Consider the following 27,513-nt stretch of genomic DNA (forward strand, 5'->3'; position numbering starts at 1 on the left):
GGTAAATTAGGGACAGTTTTATGGCTGCTATCTGATGATTGCAAAGTAAATTGAATCGGTGGTCTTGCAGTCATCCAACGACTCGATCAGAAAGTGCGACAGTCACTCAGGTCGCAATATTGTGATTTTATTAAGCTGTTTGTTGATCTTTTCAGGATTTCAGTCTGGGTATAAAGCGTTTTTTTTAATATTTTTATTTTATATTTGTTTATGCTTGCAAATGACATGATCGAAGTTGGTTATAGTCAAAATCCTTATCAATAATTTTCTTTCTAATATAATAAAATAATGAGTGAATTTGTTTTCCATAAGAAAACGAGTTTTAATTTAATTTAATTTTTATTTTATGTTATGTTGTTACATTTCAATAAAGGCAGATTTTATATCCTCCATAAAGTTTTCAGATTCAGTTTTATTACTTTACTCAATATTGTGAAATTTCTTTTTCTTTCAAAACATAAAAAAAAAAAACTGAACACAAAAATCTCAAAACGCAGAGGTTAATTTCCTTTGTTTTTTTTTTTTGTTTTTTTTTTTTGTATTGTATACAGTTTTGGCCAAATGCAAACTGTCCTTATACAGTACCTAAAGCTAAAAGTACATTAAAGTGACCACCAAACTCAAATCTGAATTGAATGCTTATCTATTGACTTTAGTTTGAGTTCTCTTTTTTGTTTATTTTTTTGTCACAGAACAGGACAGACCACTCTTAGATTTCTGTCTCTGACATTTTTACATAAGAAATAAAACAAATCTTTTCGAGTAAACTAAAATCAGACCTTGCAAGTTTTTCATTTCCACTCAGATTAAGCCGACTCGTTTCTATCGGAGTACAAACCCCCCCATCCCCCCCCCCACGCTTCGTTTAAGTGAAATGTGATCGTCTGCCTAACCTGTGATTAGTAGTCACCACAGTGAGTGTGTTATCCTGCTCTCTGTAGCCTGTGTCGCTTTTATTAAAAGGGCTCGGCGCTTTGTTCGCCACTCGCAGTGTCATTATTCCGGCTCCCCAGCTCCCCCGATGCTACTAACGTCCTCGTAACGAGAATGGCCCATCATAAAAAGTCCGGGGTTTGAGTGGCAAAAAAAAAAAAAAAAAAAAAAGCCGCCCTCAGATGGCCAGATGTACAAGTATTAAAAGCAGTGCTGTCTCTGGATATCCTCTCTCTCAGAGCTTTTATGGGCCAAAGAGGGAGGTCAGTCTGCAGACGGCCAGACAGATTTGAGCAATGCACAATTTTTCACAATACACACACACACACACACACACACACACACACACACACACACACACACACACACACACACTCCGCTTTAAGTGTTGTGACTTTTTCGATGATTTAAAGACTTCATCTCACTCGGGTTGCTTTTCTCATGCTGTCAGTCTCATGTTCCTCTGCACTGAAGTCATTTAACCTTTTATTCCATACAATATATGAACAAAAGTATTGGGACACCTGACTTTTCCAGCCGTATGCGGTTCTTCCACAAAACTGTTACCACAAAGTCGGAGGCACACAATTGTATAGGATGTCCATTTGAACCAGGAGACCCAAACTTGATCCAGCAGTGGACATTAGTGCCCCTGTGCACTAACAGAGCTTCATGAAGACATGCTTTCCATGAGTGGAAGATCTTGAGTGGCCTGCTATAGAGCTCTGACCTCCAATCTTTATCTAATACCACTAGGATGAATTGGAATACTTACTGAACCCCAGCCCTCTTCACCTCACCTACATCAGTACCTGCCTCTACTAACACCCTTGTACTTTAGAAACTTTCACAAAGGTTATTAAAACAGCAAAATGAGGACTAAATATGAAATAGGATGTTCAAAAAGCACATACGAATCTTGTTAGGGCGTCCACAAACGTTTGTCCATATACAGTAATCCGTCGCTTTACCACGGTTCGAATCTGGCGCCCACAGTTTATCTCAGAATCACATTTGCCACATAACTCATTTGTTTGCCCGTTGCACCATAGGCCAAAAAACATGTAGGGAATTGTTTTTATGGAGTTTTATGATGAAATATTGAAATTCATTCATAAAAATATAATTATTAATTATAAAATGAAGTAAATTGATAATACAGTACAGTACTGTATACAGAAAATAGCATTTTTGAGGTGGCGTCCGTTTATCGCTTTTTTTGCTTATCGAAGGCGCTTTTGGAACGTAACCACCGTGATAAATTAGGGATTACTGTAGTGTACATTACATCACAGGAAACTATTGTGCATCCTTTTAAAAATGATCAATTGTGTCTTTTGTTTTCAATTTGTTCTCTAAAAATGTGTTTTTTTTGGAATTTTTTTCTGTTTTTCAAACAATTTTATTTGATTTTTTTTATTTAATACAAAAAAACATTGAAGGTAAATTTTTAACAGCCAGAAAGAGGATTGAATGTGGAATGGGATGTTTAAAAAGCACAAATCTATTGGCTGGGTGTCCACAAACTTTTGTCCATATAGTATAGTTTTAAAACTTTTTTTATTTAGTACAAGTTTAAGGTTTTTGAACATTTTTAATGGAAAGGGTAGAAAAATGGAAGGAAATTCCTCAGTCACTATTAAATAGTTGTTTTATTATCGTTGTAGGATTTTCGACATTGATTATGTGACCCCGATGGGTTTGGGTTTCAAACCTTTGGCATCGGTCCTGACTCGAGTGCACTCTGGCATTCATACAAAAACTGTAGAAACAGAAATTGCTGAAATTTGTTTGTAATTAATTTTTTTTTGTGTTTTAAACTCAGAAAATATCAGCACTCAGAGCTTTGGATATCCATAAGAGTGTGCGTGTGCGTGTGTGTGTGTGTGTGCGCACGCGTGCACATGTGTACACATGTTTGTCTTTGAATAAAGGATTAAAACCTGATTGATTTCAAGAAGCAAAGGCTGGTAATTGTAATGCCATGGTAATAAGCACTTCCTGTCTTTACTGGTTAGCTGTATTTATTGTGTGTGTGTGTGTGTGTGTGTGTGTGTGTGTGTGTGTGTGTGTGTGTGTGTTTTACTACACTATTTGTCTTGAAATTACAGACACCACTCTGTATTAACATCCCAATCCATAGATAAACAATCTGTTGAGCTAGGGGGAGTGCCTTACTAAGTAGTATAGACACCACTCCCTCCCTCTCTCCCTCTCTCCCTCTCTCCCTCTCTCCCTCTCTCTCTCTCTCTCTCTCTCTCTCTCTCTCTCTCTCTCTCTCTCTCTCTCTCTCTCTCTCTCTCTCTCTCTGTCTGTCTGTGTGTGTCTGTGTGTGTGATAGAGCAGATGTTGTATGGTTTTGGAATGGTAATGTTCTCCTGACGGAGAGCCGTGCCATGCTTTAAGCCCTGCTGCTCGTCTGTGCGCCCGCCAGCCGCCTCGCTCCTCTCGTCTTTTCTTCTCTATTCCCTCGCTCGCTCTCTCCTTTTTGCCCAAGTCTCCTGAGATCCCTAAATCCTCTCCCAGCCGCGAGGGTGCGAGTGTATGTGTGTGTGTGTTGATGGACTCTGGGAGTGTGTGCACAGCAGATCATCCCCTCGTAAGTGGCTCAGGGCCTATTGTGGAGGGGCCCCAGCAGATCTGTAATGAGCTCTCCTGCTCGATCTCACACACACACACACACACACACACACACACACACACACACACACACACACACACACACACACAAGCCCTTTTTTTTTTTCCGCTCCGTGGTGACCCTCTGTGAGAGGTGAAAGCTTTGTGTGGATATGTTTATGGGTCAGATCCTATTTGGCCGTGTGTGTGTGTGTGTGTGTGTGTGTGTGTGTGTGTGTGTGTGTGTGTGTATATACAAGTATATATATATATATATATATATATATATATATATATATATATATATATATATATATATATATATATATATATGAAAAAAAAATATAATTTGATAGCTTTATATATTTAAAGGGGAGATTTTTATAATAAAATTTAAATACTTTGCATCTTAGTACAAATTATACTTTTTTTTTTTATAAAAATAAATTCTGCAGCCATCAAATATTGAAAATAGGAAAACCATAGTAAAATGTAATGTAAAATATAATGTAAAATATATTAGTACATGTCAGTGGATTATTTCTTCTTATATTTCTCATTATATTTTTTTCTTCCTTTTATTATTATTAGATTTAATTTCTATGGAGACGGATGCTCGCTGTGGCGAACAGGAGCAGCCGAAACAAGAAGAATTACTTTTAATCTTGTCAAATCTAATCTTTTTATTATTATTATTATTGTTTTTATTCTTACTATTATTATTTGATTTAATTTCTAATCTGGTCTAATTTGACAACAAAAAAGATTGTTCCCATGTTTGAAATTTGAATTACCCTTATTAAATATTTAATTATTATTAAATAATAAAATATAAAATTAGCCAGTTAAAAGTATTTAAATCCTCTTTCTGCATCCATTAATAACGGATTTATCCGCAAGTTCGTTTTTCAGTTATAGCTTTTTGATTTTTTACAATTTGTTTTTATTAGAGGGCCTTTTTTTTCATTTCCTCTGTGGCTCTTAGACACCTTCTATTCTTGTGTGTGTGTGTGTGTGTGTGTGTGTTTAACACCCCCAGAGCTCCTACAGGTCAAAGTGCATCAAAACTCTGTAACAAAAGAACAGCCCTTTAGTAAATGACACTTCTTCGTGTGTATACTTTACTCACACAGATACAACCAAGCTTGAGATCACATGACCGTGTTTGTGTGTGTGTGTGTGTGTGTGTGTGTGTGTGTGTGTGTGTGTGTGTGTGTGTGTGTGTGTGTGTGTGTGTGTGTTGGTGAATTTTCACACACTAAACAGGGGCATTAAGGCTCCCAAACACAGCAGGTCGCCATACTCAAGCAACAGCCTGCAACATATGTGAATTCCAACCACATCCCTGTTTAAACACACACACACACACACACACACACACACACACACACACACACACACACACACACACACACACACGTTAAATACAACTAATAAGCAAGTACAGTTTGCACTGTAGTAGATACACATTGCATTTACACTGTTAAATTTCTTTTTTTGTCTTTTATTATTTTTTGTATTCACTGTATTTTTTTTTTTTATTATTCCCTTCTTTTTTCTTTTTGCCTGTATAATCTTTTTTAGTTGCCTTCAGTTTCAAATCACCCCACTCACTTCCTCAGAATGAATATATGTATTAAATGCAGCATAAATCACAATCCTGTAGCGTTTTTTACGGCGCAATGCTGATACACACATACATTCATTACATATATACATACATACATACATACATACATATACACACACACATACATACACATGTACCATGATTATAATACACACCCACTTGCTTGCACTGGCACCTTTATCCTCCTGCTCATTCACTCTACAGTTTTTTATTTTTATTTTCGGTGTCATTTAACATTATGAATGGATGAACTCAAGCATTCCTGCGAAATAAGAAAACTTTGGTAGCAAATGTTTTCATTTTAAAAATAATTAACTTCTGTAAAGCCCACTGTTGTAATATTGCATCATCAGGTTTAGCTGTACTACAATAAACCTGCAGCAACTAAAATAAAAATAACAAAAATTAAAAAGATGTCAAAGAACATTAATATTTTTTTCTCTATTTGCATTTTTGAGGGTTAATGGCATATAGAATTACTTACAACTGGATACAAGTTTGTATTTTTGAATTGTCTCTATTATATATTATGTAATGTCAGAGCTCTATAGCAGGTCACTCAAGATCTCACAGTCTAAACGATGTAAATCATATCTCCATGTATCCGAATCGATCCGGATTAGTGTAGACGTAGCCCTAGTTCAAGTAAAGGCAAAATATACTGTAATGCTACGGCATCTAAAGGCGTCAATTAATACATTAAGTATAGCACATTGTTTCTTGGTAACTATTACTAGCGGGTTATTAACAGATATTTGTAGTTACCAGATTAAATGTGGTGAATGATTAATTTTTTTTATATTGTTTTTCATATTTCGATTTGTTCACAAAACAACTTTTGGCCTCTTCAGCAATATCAACTCGCCAAAACCTCTTTTTTTTGTTAGGACACACAATACAGGCAACAAGTTTAGTCTTGTTTTGTATTTCAATGCTGCTTTTTGGATCAGGTGATCAAGCTATTCTTTGCAAGGTGTCTTTTTTTTTTTTTTTAGTTATACACCAGACACAAACACAAGAAGCACAACACAATCCACAGTCCACAAAAGGTGGAGATTCTGGTAGCTGGTTTAAAGATAGGTTAATCACGGAGTGGTGCCCTGTAATCTGCAGTCAGCACTCATTGATCACAGGAGATTTATGTGCTATTACCTCACTGTTCCAGTCAACTGTTCCATCAAGGGTAATTATACCCTTCAAAAGAGAACTCCCCGGACTTAAAATACCTGAATAAGCTCTTATCACTCGCCTCAGTCACTTAGCTGTATTAGACGAACACACTGGCAACATGACTGATGTCCCGGAGGCCCATTCCGGTACGGAGCGATTCGCAGACGGTTCATGTCCAATTGACTAAGGCAGATGTTTTATGAGGCTAAACGTCTACAGCTCACTCTGTCAGTCTGGGCCTTTTCAGTGGCTTCGCAGATGTCTTATACATATTCTAAAGGGTTGTATTATCTGTGTATGAAGAGGTGTAGGACTGTTTTTTATGTGAAATTGACATCAGTGAAACTGTATGTGTCGTTCAGGTGGTGGCCCCAAGGCCATGTTGTTTGAGCTGCTATTTACAGTACAGGTTCTCAGTCTCTGTCCTGGAGTTACTGGAGCACATTTATTTATTTATTTATTTATTTTTTTTTTATCCCTACTCTAAGACCAGTGTAATGTCATTTAAAGGCTGTAGATCCTTAATCTTGATGATGTCCAAATATAACCAGCAAGGTTTGGAAACTAAAACTGATTAATCAAACCACAGCAGTATTAATCAAACCACAAGTGATTTATCTAAAGGAAACAAATATATCTATTATATCCAAGTGCTCTTCTAAACACTAATTTCGCCAGTACTGCTTTATCAGTGATCCATAGTGGACTTTACTCAAAACAAGTAAGTTTGAGGTCTTCCGATTATAAAATTTGTTGCAGATCCTGGCTAACTAAGACTAAAGATTTGAACATGTCCATGTTGGGTGTCTTCAAATCAATGCTAACTCATAGCGACTCTGTGGAAAGTTGGACTTGCGCTTTTGTGGCAGGATACAGAAGTACATTTCCAGGCCATTAATGTTGGAGATTCCTGTGTTGTCAACACCAATTTATACTGTTGCTGCCCAGTCGGGGCAAACCCATGACCTTGAGGTTAAGAAGCTCATGCTCTATTAAGTGAGTTAGCTAGGCACGAAGGTTAACCCGAAAAATGATATGATAATCCACAAAGTATGTTCTAATAATTTGGGTGCTTGTGCAGGGTCAGTCCCAACTTTCTACTGTTCAGCTTTATCTGGAAACTGTGGGAACTGCACTTGACAATAGAACCAAATAAGCAAAGATGCTAAACAAGCTGTTGAACATGATGTGACGGATCATATACACCGACCAGGCATTCAATTATTGCCATTATAACATCATGACTGGTGAAGTGAATAACACTGATTATTTTGGCATCATGGCAGCTGTTAGTGGGTGGGATATGTTAGGTAGCAGGTGAACATTTTGTCCTCAAAATTGACGTGTTAGAATCAGGAAAATTGGGCAAACGTAAGTATTTCAGTGAGGGCCAAATTGTGACGGCTAGACGACTGGGTCAGAGCGTCTCCAAAACTGCAGCTCTTGTAGGATGTCCCCGATCTGCAGTGGTCAGTATCTATTTTCAAAAGTGGTCCAAGGAAGGAACAGTGGTGAACTGCCGACCAGGTCATGGGCGCCCAAGGCTCATTGATGCGAAGGCTGACCCGTGTGGTGTGATCTAACAGACAAGTTCCTGTAGCTCAAATTGCTGAAGAAGTTAATGCTGTTGATGCTCAATGGGTCAGGACTGTTTTGGCAGTAAAACAGGGACCAATACGATATTAGGCAGGTGGTTATAATGTTATGCCGGATCGGTGTAAGTTAGTTACAAAGGTTGTCCTTGATTGCCAAGTATGAAGAAGTATTGTTTAAAATCCTGCTGCATTCACAGCTACATAGTGGCTCTTAAAGTCACCCTCAAGATGGGAGATAGGGGTCCTTTAAATGAGCTCATATGTTTTGTGTTCTGAGAACATTGTTTGTTCATGCATCGGAGAACAATCTTGTCGGGTATATTCTTTTCTTTTCATGTAGTGCATTGAGACTGCTCACAGTGCGCAGTGTAATGAAAGTCCTCAGCAAGGTGAAAACACGTTTAGGAATTCAGCAAATTACAGTTATGCGTGTACGTGGATACTGTTACACCGAATTTTCTTTTCCAACCAAAACCTCTTAGTTTATTACATCCATCTGTTTTAAATCTGTAAGTTGAAGACAGGTTTGGATGTACGATATAACTTGAGCAAGGGGAAAAAAAATAGTTGTGTAAAATTGAGTGCAGCAGGGGAATTGGCTGTTATGGCAGAGAAGTTCAAATAAGTGTGTAAATTTGGCTTTTTCTGTTTTGGCAGATTCCAAAAAGCATCTGGTGGTCCTTCAAGTGCCTTCTGATCCAACCCGAATCATTTCTTTCTTTCTTTCTTTCTTTCTTTCTTTCTTTCTTTCTTTCTTTCTTTCTTTCTTTCTTTCTTTCTTTCTTTCTTTCTTTCTTTCTTTCTTTCTTTCTTTCTTTCTTTCTTTCTTTCTTTCTTTCTTTCTTTCTTTCTTTGCTTCCTTACTTCCTTCCTTACTTCCTTCCTTACTTGTTGCTGGTGGTATTTAGAACCACATGGTGATTTCTCAAAATGTACAAATTACCATAAGAAAGAAAAAAAGAAACAGCGATAGAATGTTTTTCATTCGCTCTGCCGGCTCGAAATTTTGTCGCAGCATATGGCATAAATAATTCCGATGCAAATGTATGCACTAATTATTTGCAGATGAGCCTCAAACAGGCGAGCCATTGAAGTGGAATGAAAGCAAATTTGCAATCACCTTAAATTTTGCTAAGCATTTACTGGTAAGTAAACTTTCCTTAATTGAGTTACTTTGGCTGTCTGTCTGGCACTGTCGGAGAGTGGGAATGTCGGAGAGTTTCTCCTTTCTTCCACTGGCACATTTCTATGAGGTCCATTTAAACCCCATTTTATCAAATTAGGAGCAAGACAGTAATATATCATCTTTGGTTATTGAGGGATAGTTTATCCAGATTATGAAATTATAAAACAAAGGTTTGAATGACAGTTTTAATGCGTTTTTGTGCATTTTGTTACAATTATAATGCAACCTCCCAGCACTTCAGATTGTTTTTGACAGATTTAACCAGCTTCCCGACTGATTTCAATAACGGATGCCTTTATGTAAGTGGGGAAAAAAACTCATTTAGGAAAAAGAGTTTTGGATTGTATACATGGAGCTAATGATAGAATAACAAAATCTTATATGGATATGGGACAGCTGACTTTTTCAGCCATATGTGGCTTTTCTTCAAATCCTTACTATGAACTTGGAGGCACACAATCGTACTTTGGATGCGGCAGCATGAAGTTTTCTCTTCACTTAAACTACGAGAACCTGTTTCAGCATGACTTTGTGCCTCTGTGCACGAAGTCATGAAGATATGCTCGAACATAGAACTCAAACCTATCGACCTTGTGTCTGAATGAACAGATGAGTGGAGGTTATTATACAAGCAAATGGGAACTATATGTAGAATTGAACGTTTAAAAGCGTTTGAGCGCATACAAAACTTAGTCGGTTATCCACAAGATAGAGAGCAGGTATACTGGCGAGGTGTCAGGTTATTGACGCTGACCTATTGACACGCCACAGCCGATTTCATACCCCATTAGTTTAGAGCCTTATTAGCCATGCTATCTCTCCACCCCTCTAACCCCTCCCTTCCTCCTCGTCGTGTTAACAGAATATGTTATTCATTAAATGACCAAAGACGTGGCATGTACAGTTCCATGCTGTTGCGGCACGTAGAAATGCCACTAGGGCTTTTTGATGGCAAGTCTCACATGATCAAACCCAACTAGTCCTGCCTTGCACATCTGCCTTCATATCGACATCGACAACCCTAACTAGCACTCCCGCTGATTTCAATACTAAATACGGCTACGAGTTCAGCCGATAATTGGTCTTGAAGAAAAAAAAAAATAAAGATCCCAAACTCTTTGCTTTTTGTGTCAGCTGTCATTTGTGCGAAGTTTTTCAAACGGGCCTCCTTTCATACGCCACTGTTCCACAGTCAGAAAGGGAACGGATCCGGATGATGGTTCGGGGGGTAGTTCGAGGTCTAATTTGAAGTAATAAAATTCTCTTTGTTTTAGTTTGCCCCGGCTCATTCATCATCACTTTATTTAATACAAGGAAATAATTGTGCCATCCCGCCGCCGCTAATGGCCGCGTTCGCTCGCGTTCGCTTTGTTGATCGAAATGAATGAAATTAGGATAAACAGCCATGCTCGTCGCCTGCAATCAGGGCCTGATTAATGGCGCTGGTGTTTCAGCGCCGCTCCCTCGCTCCAGAACACCTGATATCTTTCCCATAAACAAGGCGCCGTTTTTCTAAATGGGGAGGCGAAATGACGCATTTGATGAGTTTGTGATTGACCCCGTCCCGTGGGTGCTCCGGCAGCCGCTGACTGATGCTCTGTCAGGGAGGAGGCTCGAGGATTTATTAGACACGCTGATTAATGGGGTGAAGTGAATTTTCATAATCATTCAAGGCCGGCCAAGGGAACATGTTAGCGAGTGGTTGAAGTGGGGAAAAGGGTTCAAAAGGGGGGAGAGAGAAGGAAAGGAAAAAAACAAAAAGAAAAACCCACTTGTGGTACAATTTCGTGTCTTATTGATGCTGATGGAGCACCTGTTTTACCAAGGGAGAGTGTAGTAGACTTGCAAGCTGACTTCAGTCCTGCATGCAGGTGTGTGAGAGCGACGTGTGAAAGTGCACGTTAAATCGACTCGTGACTCATCACTTTCAACACAAGTGTTAGTTTGCATTCAATTAATGAAGAATCCTTCTCCCCTCCTCTGTAGAAACAACAGGAATGAACTGCACGGTTTATAAATATTTAGACACCTGCCCTCTCTAATATGTGGTTGCAGGTCCACAACAGATGGCGTGGATGCGATTAGTTTTTCTCCTCTATTATGGATTTCACATACTTCTCCCTCTTTCTGTACACGTGTTTCGCATTAACCCGCGTCGTTCCCTCAACCGTGCGCCATTATGGCTCCCCTTCACAGCGGAGCAGTTCGTGTTACCTGCTAATTTAGCACTTCAGATTTGTTTAAATTACAATTTCAAGCAACTGTGTGTCACCACTTTTCGAAAGCGATCAAGTCGTTTGGCGGCGTTTTACACGCCTCGCTTGTTCTGGGTTGGCGCGCCGACGCTATCCATTTTTCCAGCGAACCGCTTGTACCTCGCCTGAAAAGCTCACACGTGCTTCAGTCGGCCTGCCCCTGCGTCATCTGGCAGTGGATCTGTCCGGCAAATTCAGACATAACAACTCCACCCCCGCCACTGCCGTGGTTCGGTCCGCTGATGACAGAGACGTCAACGTCCTGTCCGTGAGATTGATGGCACTCCGAAAACACATTTGACATTTTATCTCTCTCTTTCTTTTTTATACTTTCTCCCTCTCTCTCTCTCTCTCTCTCTCTCTCTCTCTCTCTCTCTCTCTCTCTCTCTCTCTCTCTCTCTCTCTCTCTCCCACACTTTCTCATCTTTACCAAAAAAAAAAAAAAAACTCGTCCAACACACTGGTGAAGAGAAATAAACAATTAATCCCTTTTTCCTGCATATTTCTGTCTAATTAGTCAAGCAGCAATCAAGGCCCAGGAGAAGTATGTGCCCCATTCTCTCATTTAAGGATAAATAAATAGTAGAAAGTACATCACCGTTCTTTCATCTCCTGCAGAAAGTGCTGTGCATGAATTAATGTTAGTTTAGTTTTTTTTTTTTTTTTTTTTTTTTTCTTCCCCAGCACATATAATTGCATTCTTTTTTCTTTTTTTCCCCTTCCCTTCCTCATCTGTCTTCAAACACAGACTCTATTTATACTCCATCTGTATGGCACGTGTGTGTGGACGAGAACGAATATGTGCATGTAGATAATGTAATGACGCATGCGCCGTTTTTTTATTTTTTTATTCCAACAACAAACAAACAAAATATATATACTTTTGACACTTCACTTTTGACAAAATCTATAAAAAAAATTTTAATATGTTTTCCTGATAATAAGTTATCGCTTCCCCTTAATAACCAGCTTTCTACCATGTATCATTGCTGGGAAATTCTTCATTCTAATTGGTCGGATGGTGTCAATTGTTTGTTTGTTTATTTATTTTTGTTTAACGGCTGCTCTGGCAAGGGTGATCTAAAAATCACAGATTTAAATACTATACTATAAATACTCATCCTAATATCATTAGCAATTGTTCTCATGTAGCAAGTAGCAAATGTTGTTCTCATGGATGTGTCCCAAAAACATTTTTGTATTTTTTTTTTTTTTATCAATTATAACTATTGCGCCTATTGAAGGCATCAATCCAGTTACAGTGGCCTCTATTACTGTTGCTTTCATAATGAAATAGGAAATAGTTAGTTACAATAATAGTGTGTACCTCCGTAATATACTCTCAGATTAACAGTTGATTAATGATACATACAGAATCTAATGTGTTTTTCAACGTTTCTTTACCTGAAATTTTGGGTACAGTTTACCTAGCGTGTGAGAGACTGGAAGATTGGAATCACAAATGGAAAAGAGAATTTTTTTTTTCGGACTGATTTTTTTTATTTACCTGTGTGGGTATGCAAAAAGAGAAGTTGGAAGTGTGTCATCTCTTTTTTTTTTTTTTTTTTTTTTTTTTTTTTTTTCTTTCTTTCTTTTTTTTTTTTTCTTTCCTCCAAACTACTTTAAATGAAAATTTTTTTTTTTTTTTTTTTTTTTTTTTTTTGATGAAAAGTGTATGAACAAAAGGTTGTGGACACCTAAGATCTGTCTGTGCTTTTTGAACATCCTATTCCACATTTAGTCTCCATTTGCTGTTATAATTACTCTCTTCTCTTCTGGAAAGATGTTCCACTAGATTTTATAGTGTGCTTATGGTGATTTGTGTTCATTCAGCCACAAGGGTGTTAGTTATGTTCAATAGGGTTGAGTTTAGAGCTCGTTACTGCAAGATCTTCTACTCCAAGCCATGTAAACCATATCTTCATAGAGGTGGCTTTGTGAGCAGGTTTGGGTTTTGTAAATGAAGTAAAAGGAACCAAATATGGCTGGAAAAGTCAGGTGTCTCGATACTTTTGTCCAAATAGTGTATTACAGCTGCAACTGCAAATTGGTATTATTATTATTATGGTATACACCATTTAATATTTAAATAAATATTTAGTTGTATTCTTAAAATTTTTTATTTTTTTTAAACACAAATCTGAAACAATTTCCTTTGGATCAGAAATCTTCCCTGCTTCAAGTCATTAGGGAGAGATGGAGGAGATCAAGACACTGCTGACTCTGTAGCACAAGCTTTTCATTCCTAGTTCCTGGCATCTGTATTGGCGAGTAATAAAGCACAATCACTGAACCCCGACACAAATCAGGAGATGGAGGAGCAGATTAATGAGAAAGAAAGCATTTAATTCCTGTTGTTGTCTCGCTCAATCTGCTGTAATGCCTCGCCGCTTGCTCTTCCTTTCGCTCTGCAAACAGTAGATGAGCATCTAGCGATAAACATTTAATCCCCCTATACGCACACTTCTAATCCCCCTGGATTACACCCACCCAGGAATTACCACAATATCTCCCCCTTCCATCTTTCTCTCTCTCTCTCTCTCATTCTCTACTGCCTTGTCCTTGCCTTGTAAACATATCCACTTGGCCTTGGCCGCCAGCACCAAGTTTCGATAAGGCAGAATTAGCCGGATCCCAGGATAGAGAGAGAAGAAAAAGAGAGACACACCATCTTGGACAAAAAGTATTTATTTATTTATTTTTTATTGTGTGAGTAATCCGTAACCCATCCAATCTTTTCGCTCTTTTTTTTTTTTTTTTTTAATTCCCCCCACCCCAAACAAAACCCACTTTATCTCCCAGCCACAGACGGCTTAAAAGCCAAATGATTATAGGTGTAATCACTCATGTTTAAGATGCACCGATAGCAGATTAGCATCTTTTTTTTGTGATCATGAGCAGTACAGGCAGCTCGCCCTGAAACACCCAGTCCCGACGAAGACCTTTTGTAATCTCTCGTTAAACAAATTTGCCATCTTAAGTCACTTTAAGCGTAAGCCCAAGATAAGTAGATTTCAGGCACAGGATTGCACAGTTTGGAAGCTGCGTAAGTCAATATGATTCATCAGAGCTTCAAGCAAATGCTTGAGCCATAATGATATTAGCAAAGCTGTACGCACTGTATATGAATTCCTGTTCAGCCATGAGGATAGATTTCTTGGAGAAATAAAAAAAAAAAAAAAACCAGACCACTTGCAAATATTTCCTCTCGCACACACTCACACTGCAGTTTGCTGGCAAAGGAATCTCAGGTGAATTTCAGGAGCCGAGCCCTCCAGCAAGCTTTAGGTATAGATCATTACATGTGCATGGAAGGTGTCAGGGGCCGGCTGTTCTCCACTCTCTAGACACCTTTTCAGTCAGCAGGTGCTCTGTCTTTCCCCGTACACACAGATTTATGCGTATGTACTGTTTAGGTCGAATTGAATATGGTTTACATTAAAAAGATGAACGATGCAGGGCAGTTTCCTGATGCCTCTCATCACCTTTAATTGGTGTTACATTTTTCAGTTTCAGCCTCATTGTGATCGGATTGTTGACTATTGAGAACAATTACACAAATCATCAATGACACACTATGCACAGTATGTGGACACCAGGCTGTAAGATTTATGCTTTTTGAACATCCCGTTCCACATTTGGTTCCCATTTGTGGGTAAAATAGACTCCACTCATCTGGCAACCTGTTTCAGTAGATTTTTGGAGTGTGGTGTGAAGAATCCTGCGTTCGCATTCATCCCGAAGGTGTTCAGTATGGTTGAGGTCAGAGCTCTATAGCAGGCCAATCAAGATCTTGCACTTCGTCCTTTGTAAAGCACAGGGTTCCTACGCATTTTGGAACAGTATGAAAAAGTATGGGATTTGAGTTGTGATTTTTAAGGGAAAAAAAAAGAACACTTATTGGAAAATTTTCGTTTTTTCATACGAGTGCCCTATTCGGTTTTCTAATATATATAAAATTCTGAATTTATTTTTTGTCTAAAAACGTCTGAAAACGTTTACTGTATTTCCACCTGCCGTTTATCTGCTTTACGCTACTGAGGTTTTTTTTCATTCATTTTCTCCCTTGTTTGCTCAGCTTACCTCTGTTACACAATACACTTTAACCAGGAATCAAGAAGTCTAACACGAGACACGTGAAGCCTCCCAGCAACGCCCGCTGAGCGCAGAGGTGGCAAAACTACACACATCCTTCACTCTAGTAGAAGCACAGATACTCATGTTTTAAAAGACTCTGGTACAAGTTGAAGTTCTGACTACACTTTTTTACTCAAGTTAAAGTAAAGATGTTTGGGCTCTGACATGTACTTAAGTAAAAAGTAGTCATTACTACTACCTGTTTTAGTGTCATGCTGGTTACTGAACCTCACATCATATTAATATATTACATACAAAAATTCTAATGTTGTTACCTAATGAATGTATCGATTCATTAGGTATGTTGATGAATGTTGATGGGCCGAAAATGGAGTGCAATTAGAAGGAAAAATATCGATCACGTCACCAAATAGATTCAAACAAAGTAACGAGCCAGTTCTGAAAATGAAAGATTAGAAAGTGCAGATATTTGTGTAAGAAAGTTCTGAAAGTGAAAAGTTGATCGAAAAATAAATAGTAAAGTACTCTTCTTCTTCTTCTTCTTTCGGCTTCTCCCATTAGGGGTCGCCACAGCAGATCATCAGTCTCCATACCCCCCTGTCCTCTATATCTGCCTCTTTCAAACCAACTACCTGCATGTCTTCCTTCATCACATCCATAAACCTCCTCTTTTCCTACTTCCTGGTGGCTCCATCCTCAGCATTCTCTTATCGATACCCCATGTCCCTCCTCTGCACATGTCCAAACCATCTCAATCGCGCCTCCCTCACCTTGTCTCCAAAACGTCCTACATGCACTGTCCCTCTAATAAACTCCTTTCTAATCCTGTCCATCCTCGTCATTCCCAACGAAAACCTCAACATCTTAAATAGTAAAGTACTGATACCAGAAAAATCGACTTAAATACAGTAACGAAGTATTTGTTCTGCATCACCTCCCACCTCTGCCGCTGAGTAAAACGCTGTTTGCCCTCTTCTAGATAAATGATTCACAAACGCCCACTATTGTCTAGTGTTACTGTGATAATAGACGGCTGGCGCATTTGAACTGGAAGTCATTGGTCACCTCGGAACTTAATCAGTCCTGTCCTGCGGCGTTGCGTGTGTTGGTTTTGTACAGCTGTACAGTAAATCAGGGTTGGCAAGCGTTCTGATGGTCGTGTTAAGGTTTATGCGGGGCGATCCATTTTTTAAGTTAATATCCATGAAATTACTCAGCAGAGAGACGAGGACTGCTGATATGCACAGCGCTTTCAGAAATGCATGACGTGATGTTATTTATTACAGCATTGCTTCAAAATCTGAAACAAAACAGACAGTGGAAGGGGGCTTTTGTGTGTCCCTGAATGGTGTTTTGTATATTTGGAAGGTTTTATTGAACTTTTAACCTGCACGATTGTTAGAAAATGCAGCGTATTGTAAAAGACTTTGTATCGTATCATTTCAGGCTTTTTCTTTTCGGACTATATATATACATGAGATAGAACATGTGTATTGAATGTGTGTGTTTCTGTGTGCCTCAGTGTGATGAAGTAACAAATAGAAAAACCATCTGACCTGCTGTTTGTTCCAGACCAAAAGGCCACTCCAGCGAACATTGTGTGTGTGTGTGTGTGTGTGTGTGTGTGTGTGTGTGTGTGTGTGTGTGTGTGTGTGTGTGTGTGTGTGTGTGTGTGTGTGTGTGTGTGTGTGTGTGTGCATATTTGTGATGCATGCATGCATGCGTATGTGTTTATAACAGCATCTGTCAAGGGTTTTTTAATCCCCCTATGGGTCATCTCCTCAGAGAGCCCACTAAGCCACTTCACTGACTTTGATCCAGTTTCGTGGGGCAGTTTAGTTTCCCATAATGCTGTTGATCAATGATTTCCTTTCAGCGCTGATGTAATTAGTGGGGTTTAAGCCCATCCCCAGGCTCTGGCGAACTCTTTGGGGGCTGCGGGGATTTATTATTCAGCAGCTTTAAAGGGGATCGATAGGGGCTAGTTGCTCTACAGAGACTTCCCCACATCGGGTTCTGTCGGGGTGGAGAGGCCTAGGGGTTCATGGGGAACACAAAGATGTCTGGAAGCCATCGGGGATCGCTCCGGTAACGCTTCTTACTGGTTTGGGGGGGGGCGACTTGAAATGAATGGTAAATAATGAGCAGTAGTGTTTGTTGTTATGCCTTTAGGATGAAGCGATAGTTAGTAAGAACTGGATTTGTTTAAGATTTGAGCAGAAACACATTTCTGTCGTTCCACATGTCTCCAAAATATTAATGCTGACTTAATCATTTATGCATATACACATACATAAAGAACGTATGAACGAGAGCGCACATTATGTAAATACACATGAGTGAAAATCAGAACCTGAATTGCTTTTCTTTGGGAGTTTTCCATCCAAGAAAAATGATTCATAGGTCAATTATCACTGAAAGGTCTTTGAATGGGTGCCTTTCTCTTTGCAATTTTCTGTTCACACCAGCTTTTGCTGAAGCTTAAAAAAAGAAAAAAAAAAACGGCAAACATCAGTTTGTGTATATGCGAGTTTAGGTGTGTTTATTGAGGAATACAACAAGATGGGTTTAATGAAGCTCTTTGAGGTTTTCTAGAACGAATGGTTTATTTATTTAATACCCAAGCAACTTTTCAATGGTTTTATAGTTGCATTTGTGTTGTGGAACATCTGCAACAGTTCCTGTCAGTGCTTTCATTGTATAGCCACACTATATGGACAAACATTTTGTGGACACCTCACCATACGATTCCTATGTGCGTTTTTGAACATACTAAACCACATTTAATTGCTTTTTTTATTGTATTTTACAGCACAGTGAAATTCTTTCTTTGCAAATCCTGGGAAGCTGTGGTCACAGTGTGGGTGAGCCATGATACAGCACCCCTGGAGCACAGAGGGTTAAAGGCCCAAAAGTTGCAGCCTGGCGATACTTGGGCTTGAACCCCCAACCTTCCGATCAGTAACTCAGAGCCCTAATCACTGAGCTACAAATTCCTTTTTTAGTCGACTATTAGTCCCCATTTGCTGTTATAATAGTCTCCACTCTTCTAGGAAGATGTTTCATTAGATTTTGGAGTGTCCTTGTGGAGATTTGTGCTCATTCAGCCACAAGGGTGTTTGTAAAGTCATGTACTGATGTAGGTGAGGTTGGGAGGCCTAAAGTGCAGTCAGCATTCTAATTAATCCATGAGAGGTAAGAGCTCTGAAGCAGGCCACTAGATCTTCCACTCCAACCAATGTAAAGCATATCTTCAAGCTGGCTTTTTTGCCATGTCAGAAAACAAAACACTGACACTGGAGACTCCTTCTATTAATTGTTCAATGTTTTTCTATTAAGCTTCAGCATATCACTACTCTGTTATTTTTATATACTTCATTTTTATTAGTAATTAAATTAAACGTTTTAGAAGAACGGTATCGATGTAAACCTGTGGTTCGCTTTGCAGCTGTACGGTCGCGTGACTGGACCCCATATTTGCCTCTTATTAACTATAGTTTGTATTGCAGTTTTCTCGACACTTGTTACATTTCCCCTTAGTTCACTCCTCCATTGTACAACAAGTTCAGAAGGATCGAGTCGTCCATCTTTACTCCTCTTCCAATCTCCTTTAAGTTTTGATGATTTGTTTTTCAAAGCAGTTTAGCACTTCAATTGGGCCGTGTCAGGGCATCCTCTCCTGGCTTCTCTCATGACTGATCTGTATTTCAAGTTAGCAGCTCGTTCGGATTAGCCGCTGTTCCTCGTCGCTTTGAAACCCAGCCCAAAGTAAGCTAATACGCAAACAAAAAGTCCCCCCAAATTAGCCAGCCCTGCGCCTGGCTTTTCCAAAGGCTGCAAAAGATGAGGGAGGGGAGATGAGCCTCTCTTTGCTTCACCTAATAAAAAGAAGAGAGGGCTTCTTTTTTTAATTGTGCAGAACAAAACAATGAGAGCCAAGTAATGGTGTTTTAAAGTGCTGTCGTTTTAGGCTGGCACCGCGGAACGCCCTGTGTGGGTGTGAGGAGGAACGCTGAGAGAGAGAGAGAGAGAGAGAGAGAGAGAGAGAGAGAGAGAGAGTTGGCACACGAAGGCAGCAAAAGAACCTGGAATCAAACCACAGAGCTAATTACCAACATGCACTGTGAATGAGGAGCCAAAGCGACAAAACAGGGATAAAGATTAATTTCATACCTCGGCCAACAGAGAGGCACGGCTAAAGATCTTACAAATTGAAAAAACCTGGATTGTTTAACGGCTTGGATTAAACAAAAGAAAACAATGCTTGTACAATCTAAACTAAGAAGATGCTTTTCCAGAAATATGGCTGTATGAGTCTGAATTTTTCTTTTCTTTACCACCAGTTCATTCAGGTCTCTGAGAGGTTTCCATAACAGTACTGTTTATCCCCTTCTGCCTTTCTGGCTTTGCTGCTTCCCCAAGTAAAAAAAAAATGCATGTACGTTTTTTTTTCTTCTTTTCAAAACAATTTCACATTTTTCTATTTCACACAACTAAAAGTAAAGTAAGAACATCTATCTATCTATCTATCTATCTATCTATCTATCTATCTATCTATCTATCTATCTATCTATCTATCTATCTATCTATCTATCTATCTATCTATCTATCTAAATATCTGTCTAAATATCTGTCTATCTATCTATCTATCTATCTATCTATCTATCTATCTATCTATCTATCTATCTATCTATCTATCTATCTATCTATCTCACCATTCTAAATAAGATTCTAAGGAGCACGGTGAAATAGCCTTGGTTTAACGAGTCTCTATGTTCCTAAGGTGACTTTGGAACGCTCGGGATTTGGAGGTATCTCATTAAGCCCTCCGTATTATAAATACAACAGGCTTCCAGTAGAAAAGTTCGGTCATTTCTCAATGCGCTTTTTGGTCAAGTGCTTGTAATTTCCCTTAAAATTGATTGCATTCGGAAGACCCCCTTATCTTTAGCGACTTACATTCATCTCGTTCATACAACTGAGCAGCTCTGGGTTTTAAGGGGCCTTGTTCATGTGCCCAAAGGTGGCTGGGATTAGAACTCACAACCTTTGGATCCAAAGTTTAATGCTTTAATCTCTAAGATACCACCTTCCCCCACCTCCCTTAATTGTATTACTCTTTTCAACATTTTTCTGTTTGTTTGTTTATAGCAGGATCAAAATCACACCAGTGTAATTCCAACTACCAACAGTAAATCTGTAGATGAATTGTATACAGGTTTAATCTATATGGACAAAAGCTTGTGGACAGCTGACCATGAGATTCGTATGTTTTTTTGCACCCCATTCCTCATTTAGTCCCTATTTGAGGTTACTCTTCTGATATGTTCTTCTAAGATAATCGATAATTCAATTTTATTGATTTTTTATTTTTTTATTGAATGTGTATGCAACAATTAAAATTATTAAATTTGTTGTTGTAATCTTAAGACATTGTTCTGAACTGCTTATATTTATTACAGTCCAAATCCATCTTCATGGTTTCTACGTCTGATCCCCCACAGAAATCTCATGGATATTTAGGCTGTTCATGTAGAGCCATCCTCACCTGCAGCGAGTGGTCTCCATACAGGAGGGGGCGTCACGATGAATCCGGCAGGTCAAGAAAAGATGATAATGCTGTTGAATAAAGTGTGGATTTGTTTTAGCAGACGTTCCAGCTGTATCCCACCAAGAAAAGCAGACGCAGTTAAATAGCTCGTTCGTTAATCAGTTACAAATTTGGAACTGAATTTCAGAGTGGTATAACAGCTTGTTTTATTCTTTTGTTTTAATCGTTTTATTCTTCTTTTTCTTTCTTTGTAAAAGCATCAGATTTTTTGTTTGTTTGCAAAATTTTTTTATTTTTTTTTATAGAGATCTGCCAGGTATAGCCTATGTAAAAGATTGAATAACTCTCATCCACAGCCATGGTGTGCCTATAAGAGTGCTCCAGCTAGTGTGATGGTGAGCGGGATGGCAGGAAGAACCAGAACTGTTGTTGCTCTCGCTTAGTTTTCCTCCAAACCACTCTTAACGTCTGCTGACATGTTAGTTGTGCGTCCGGGCCATCGCCAACTCCGCTCCTTCTTCCCTTTTCTTTTCAAATTAACTCTTCCCAACCTGACAAGGCAGAGGATCGTTTGTCATTCTTGTCCGAGTTCTTTTTTTTTTCTTTCTGGTTTAAAAAAAAAAGTATTATTTCTTCTCTTTTCTTTTTCTGGGAAGACTTCCTGAGCCCCACATTTGGAAGATGAAAGCCAAGCGATTGCGCCGAATCTCTGGCCTGCCACTGAATGCCTTGAACGCTCTGACAAAGCTGTCAAAGCTCATTTTGCCTCCAACCGCCACGGCAAACTTCATCTGCCATTCGCAATAAGCGGCGGTTGTAGCCAGACGCCCATTTCAGGCCTTGTCAAAGGGCTGGCTGATATAGCAGTTGAAGCGCTGTTCAAAGCCGTCTCTTTCTGTCTTTTTTTTTTTTTTTAAAGCTATGTACACATACACACACACACATACACACGCACACAATTCCTGCCTGTTTGTTGCCAAACAAGGAAAGTGGACGAAAATCCAGATGGATTGGTTAAAAGGCTTCACAAGCAACAAATTGGATTAGTGGAACGCTATGTACATGTGGCTGTTTTAAAATAGGGATTAGAAACCTAGCAATGGCGTTAATGACTAGTGCCGTTTGTACAGTTTATTACCAGTGTGTCACATGATTGTTTATAACCCCTGAGATTGCTATTAAGCATTTTAATAAAACTTTGCAGACTTTAAAGCTAAAACATTGACACGTTTATTCCCCATGTTCATGTGCAAATATAAATATATGAGTCCCAAATGCAACATCAATCTTACCATACAGTATGTGGACAGAAGTTTGTGGAGCATCCTGTTTGTTGTTATAATAAACTCCACTCATCTGGGATGATGTTCCACTAGATTTTGGAGTGGGCTTTATTCCTTTATTCTCTTAATTCCAACTTTATTCTTATAGTGCTACGACTTTATTTTAGTAATTCCAAGTTTATTCTCGTAGTGCTACGACTTTATTCTCGTAATTCCGACTTTATTCTCAGAATTTCGACTTTATTCTCCTAATTCAGACTCAAATATTTACAATCTTTTTAAACGTTGTCGTAGGAGGCTGTTGCTCTAAATGCACCTTAAATCCTTCTGGCATCGAAGACTCAAAGATCCATTATTACAAAAAATCATTTAGACCTTAATATGAATAATTAATATTTATGTATTAAGAGTATTTGTTCTCTTGTTCTAGTTGATGACGATGCTAATGAAGGTCATTTGATTTTTTTCTTTTTTTCTCTTTTTTTTAATGTGTCAGATGTAATGCGTTGGTTTGTTTATCTTGTTTTCAGCTGTGTTTTTTTGTGGCCTTTTTCTGTCCGATCTCAGAAACAAGAACAACCCCTGCAGTGGTGCTCGCAAACAGGAAGTGTGTGTGTGTGTGTGTGTGTGTGTGTTTGCCGAAGGAGGGGTTCACTTTTATGTAGAGGGCCACTCTGGGAGCTTTACCTGCTAGAGATGAAGAAAACACTGACCTAGACTTGGATTCCTGTATCTTTTGTGCTTGTTGTGAAGGCAGTGTGCTTTTCTGGCCAAATATTAACACTGTTCTTGAAAAAAAAAAATAAAATTCTGAAAGTATGAAGCTTCTCATTTCTTTTTTAACGGCTTAAAGCACAGATCGTGCATTAGACCTGTATGTATTCATATCCACTTGTCTTGCATCAGGCCATCTTCTAATGCAAACTAATGAGAGGCCTTGTCCTTTTTCTGGCCCCATTTCCACCGCCGGAGCTTTCATTTTAAAGTCAAAGCGGTCCTTCCCCGTTATGACGCCGCTTCTTCGGTTGTGCAATATTCAGTGCGCCGCAGATGTTCATGAATAATGTCCATCATTCACCGCTGGAGGTGGTGTTGGAGGAGGAGGAGGAGGAAGGAGGAGGGTGGAGGCCAGATGAATAACACGTAGGGGGAATCTGACAGGGCGCACCAAGCTTTGTGATCATTCCAAAGTTCTAATAAACTCCCTCACCTTGCCTATTTTGCCCGTAATGAAAGAGAATAGGTGATTGCGCCCTGGGCTATGTTCAGCCGCGTCTCCAAAGGCGGAGCCCCGGCCGAGGCGAAAGGAATGAACTCCGAGATTCGAATTGGCTCTGACAGCGTCATAGACAGCGACACCGTTTCTGTAGCGAAACAGACGTGGTGCTAATTGATTATCAATATTTTAAGCAAAGTGATGAAAATAAGCATTAAGAAAAAGGGGGGAAGACACAAGCAAGGCCGTGCCTCAGTGTTTCATTCTCTCTTCTTTATGCTGCTTTTGCTGCCTCTGTCTTATATGTTTGCTGTGAAGTGATTTTAGGGAGAAAGAAAAGAAAGAAGAGAAATATAAATCCCCCTCCCATAATACAAAACGCTTTTCTGGAGTTAAGCAGGAGCGCCTGACTGAGCACAATCCCAGACCACCGTGTCTCTGGCCTTTTGTCCGAGATGTTTAAGGGTTAGTCTTGGTCCCGCTGAGCTCAGCTTGAGACGCAGCCTCTCCCGGCAGCCCTGTATTCACTTCTAAGTGGCCACCTTTGTGGGGATTCTTGTGTGTATCGGCCGACGTTTGCGTTTTATGCGTGGGGGTCCTCCGGTGGGAGCTGGGGGGGGGGATTGAGGCCACGGGAGTCTGTGCTCTTCACACACACTCTCAACGGGATCTAACTTGGCCACCCTACGTCGCTGAAACTGATCCTATTCCCCTTTGTTCGTTTAACGCACACTCAAGCGCCACACACATCTATCAATAACCCGAACAATCTCTCTCTCTCACTCTCCCACCTCTCTCTCTCTCTCTCTCTCTCTCTCTCTCTCTCTCTCTCTCTCTCTCCCCCCTTCTGTCTCTATCTATTTATGTGGACAAACAGTAACACTGTTTTAACTGTTACAAAATATTATTTCCTTGTATTTTTTTGACCCCATTTCATTGTCTATGTATCTATCTATTTGTCTGTCTGTCTGTCTGTCTGTCTGTCTGTCTGTCTGTCTGTCTGTCTGTCTCTGTCTGTCTGTCTGCTTTATTCCTTCCTTCCCTTCCCTTTCCTTCTTTCCCTGCCCTCCCTCTCTTTCCTTCTTTATTTCTTTTCTTTTCTGCTTAAGTTATTAGGTTTAGTCAGTCCTGACATTATAGAATGAGATTTTATTTTGTTAACATTGTTAAGGTCCAGCTACAATTCAAAGGTCTGCATCACTAGATTGGGCAGTTTGAGATAAACATTTTTTTTATAAAAATAAAGACCAGTCGATGTTTTTGAAAACTTCACTTGTCCAGTTCTTCCGATTCCTATTCTTAGCGGCCATGAGCTAATTCTGAGATGCTTTTCTGCTCAGCATGGTTTTACAGAGTGAGCATCAGTGGTAATATAACTTTTCCAACCAGTCTACTTCTGTCCTCTCTCCTCAACAACGTGTTTGTCTGTTCTCTATTCTGAATGAAGTCTGTGTGTGAAAATGTCTTGCTGCTTATGAAATAGTTAAATTAGCCTGTCTGTAATCGTCGTTAAACGTATTTTTTCTCTCATTTTGGTGTTTGATGTGAACGTGAACTGAAGCTCTTGACTTGAACTTGTCTCATTGTCCCGCAGATTGGCAAAATGTATAATTACAGGAATGATCAGATTGTGAATTCGAGTGTTTAATTCTCGTTCAGAGGTACCGAATGCCAAAAAAGCTTTTCATGTACATGTAGATAGTGACATGTTTCAGCTATATGTGTAGTTTGAATTATTATAGATTTATGTTCTACTTTGACCCACGAGCCCACACACACACACACACATCTGACAGATGTCCAAAGAGCACACGCATGCTTCCTCCAAAGTTGTGATCGCTCAAAAGGCACCCAGACCTTTAGTCCAGTGTGAGAGCAGTAGGGGAGCAGAAGACCAACATAGCAAAAGACGAGAGTTAAGAAGATGAGAATGCGGTGACGTGGGGGGCAGCGGCCGCTCTGAAAGGGAAGAATAGGGTGCAAGAAAGAACGGACCCAGTGGAAAAGATCAAGAGCGAAGGGTCAGTTTGAGGTTTTTATTTTTTTGGTGAGCCTGTGAATATTTCACCGGTCCGTTCCTTCCTGGACGTATTTCTGCATAAGAAGGTCACCAAGCTCTACATTTCAAAGCTCGACTTGATCCGTGTAACTCGTGGCCACGAAGATCTTTGCTCTCGCGTTCATCCTAAGTCAGTAGCCTACTCCTTTCTGGCCCCCTTTGCGACCTCGGCGAGCATCTGAAAAGCGCGGTTCTTCAAACACGTGCTGGTCTGAGGTAAAGGTCCGGCGACCGTGTGTGCGAAACCGGCTGCCCTTAACACCGAGTGAAGTTCTAGGAGCCGAAGAAGTTTCCAGAAAGCATAGTCGAACAGCACTGGCCTTTTTGACACACCCCTTTCAACTTGATCACCCACATGCTCCTTTGTAGTGTTTCTATACAGACAGATCTCTGGACTTAAACCCAAGCATACAAGCAGTTCCATAGGTTGGGTTCTTCATCGGGAGCCTTTTGAAGGCTTCACAACCAAGTAAGTTCAGGTCAGAGAAGCATAGAGTCGAGTTTTAGAGTCGTCGGCGCTTCATATACCTTCGACAGAGGGAGCGAATGAATGCAAATACATGCATTTTAGGGTTTTTTTTTCTGCGAGTGTGTTTTTTCCAGCTTTATATCAAACTCTCATAAATAAAACAGTATAGATCTGACAAAGCCCATGTCGGACGGGATGAAAACGAAAATTCCCAGTTGTGTCTATTTTTGATAACCGGATATCCAATATTCACTTAGATAATTAAAGAAATCGCCTCAGATTAGCGTCACGAGGCTGCGGTTTTCGAAATCAAATATGGAAGTTACAGTGATGCGGGCGGAAAAACGGGAGCGAGACGAAAGTTTCATCATGCGAATATTTCATCGTTATAAAGAGCGCGTGCAGGCTGTTAGGGATGTACAGTGCAGAACCCGATGCGGAGCCGATATCCAGGTAGTTCCAGCTGCAGGGCAAATCACGGGTTTATTCAGGCGCAAGTCGTACGAGCGTGTTCGCTTTTAAATAGTAAGGACTCGAATGTTTAAAGGTGTCATTGTGGACAATGTCAAAGGTTGAATTTTTCAGATTCTTTTCAGGTATTTAGGTACACTGATAAAGGGAAAGACTTGCGTATTGCTAGATTGCACCTTTATATGATTATAATTCAAGTACGCTTATCACCCCATCCTACTCTTTTCCTACAACGCCATGCCATGTCATGAATTATTTCCTTTACGAAGGAAAACATCGCTCTGATCAGCTATTACAGAAAATAGTTTCGAAGAATAGATCCCAATTCGGTCAGAAGTTTCAGGAAAAAAAGAAAAAAATATAATTCGGTTAAGAAACACTCCTGGTGTCCAACTCGCTCGATTGTATTATGAATTATGTAAACGAGTAAAGTGGCCTAAAAAAACAAAAACAAAAAAAAAAAAAATTCCAAACAGCTTTTTTACCTATATGCATAATTAGTTTTTAAGTGTGTGTTTTTTTTTTTCTCTCCCTAAACAGTTCAGCCAAGAATGACTTAATTACCATGTAATTGACTGTATTAGGCAGCATGATGAAAAAGTGCGCACGCCGAAAGCACTGATCTCGTCTGCAAAGCCTCTTATGAGAGCGAGGCGCATGTATAAGCGAGCAATCTAGCAAGACGGGCTGTTTTTTTTTTTTTTTTTTTTTTTTTTTTTTTTTTTTTATGAATTATTCATCGTATTGATATGATATCTCTTTGCGATTGTTCGGTCCATTAATATTTGACGAATTTCATTTACTTTGGGCTCCAATGTGACAGTGTTTGGTAAATTAGCATTTGTGTGTGTGTGTGTTTTCCTTCTTAATCTTTTAAGCAGTCTAGATCACATAGTTGTTAGTGTATCTTTTTTTTTGTGGTAATTTATTGAGCACTTCTACTTGTTCAGTTCTTGGGCACAAACCAGTCTCTAAGTA

The 27,513-nt window shown here is 39.4% G+C and overlaps 1 protein-coding gene and 1 long non-coding RNA gene across 2 annotated transcripts in view; one reads left to right on the forward strand and one right to left on the reverse strand.

Annotated features, from left to right (window-relative positions):
- Positions 1 to 27,513, forward strand: part of rsrc1 (arginine/serine-rich coiled-coil 1) — a 135,308-nt gene that overhangs the window by 70,948 nt on the left and 36,847 nt on the right. The gene's annotated exons all lie outside the window — the stretch shown is intronic.
- LOC310717821 lies at positions 6,161 to 11,835 on the reverse strand. The gene is made up of 3 exons (XR_014530949.1): positions 11,803 to 11,835; positions 9,724 to 11,741; positions 6,161 to 9,488 (listed from the first exon to the last, which is right to left on the reverse strand). It is a non-coding gene; the product is annotated as an uncharacterized lncRNA (long non-coding RNA).

The sequence above is a fragment of the Silurus aristotelis genome (assembly GCF_946808225.1).
Source record: "Silurus aristotelis genome assembly, chromosome: 22".
In the NCBI taxonomy this organism is placed as follows: Eukaryota; Metazoa; Chordata; class Actinopteri; order Siluriformes; family Siluridae; genus Silurus; species Silurus aristotelis.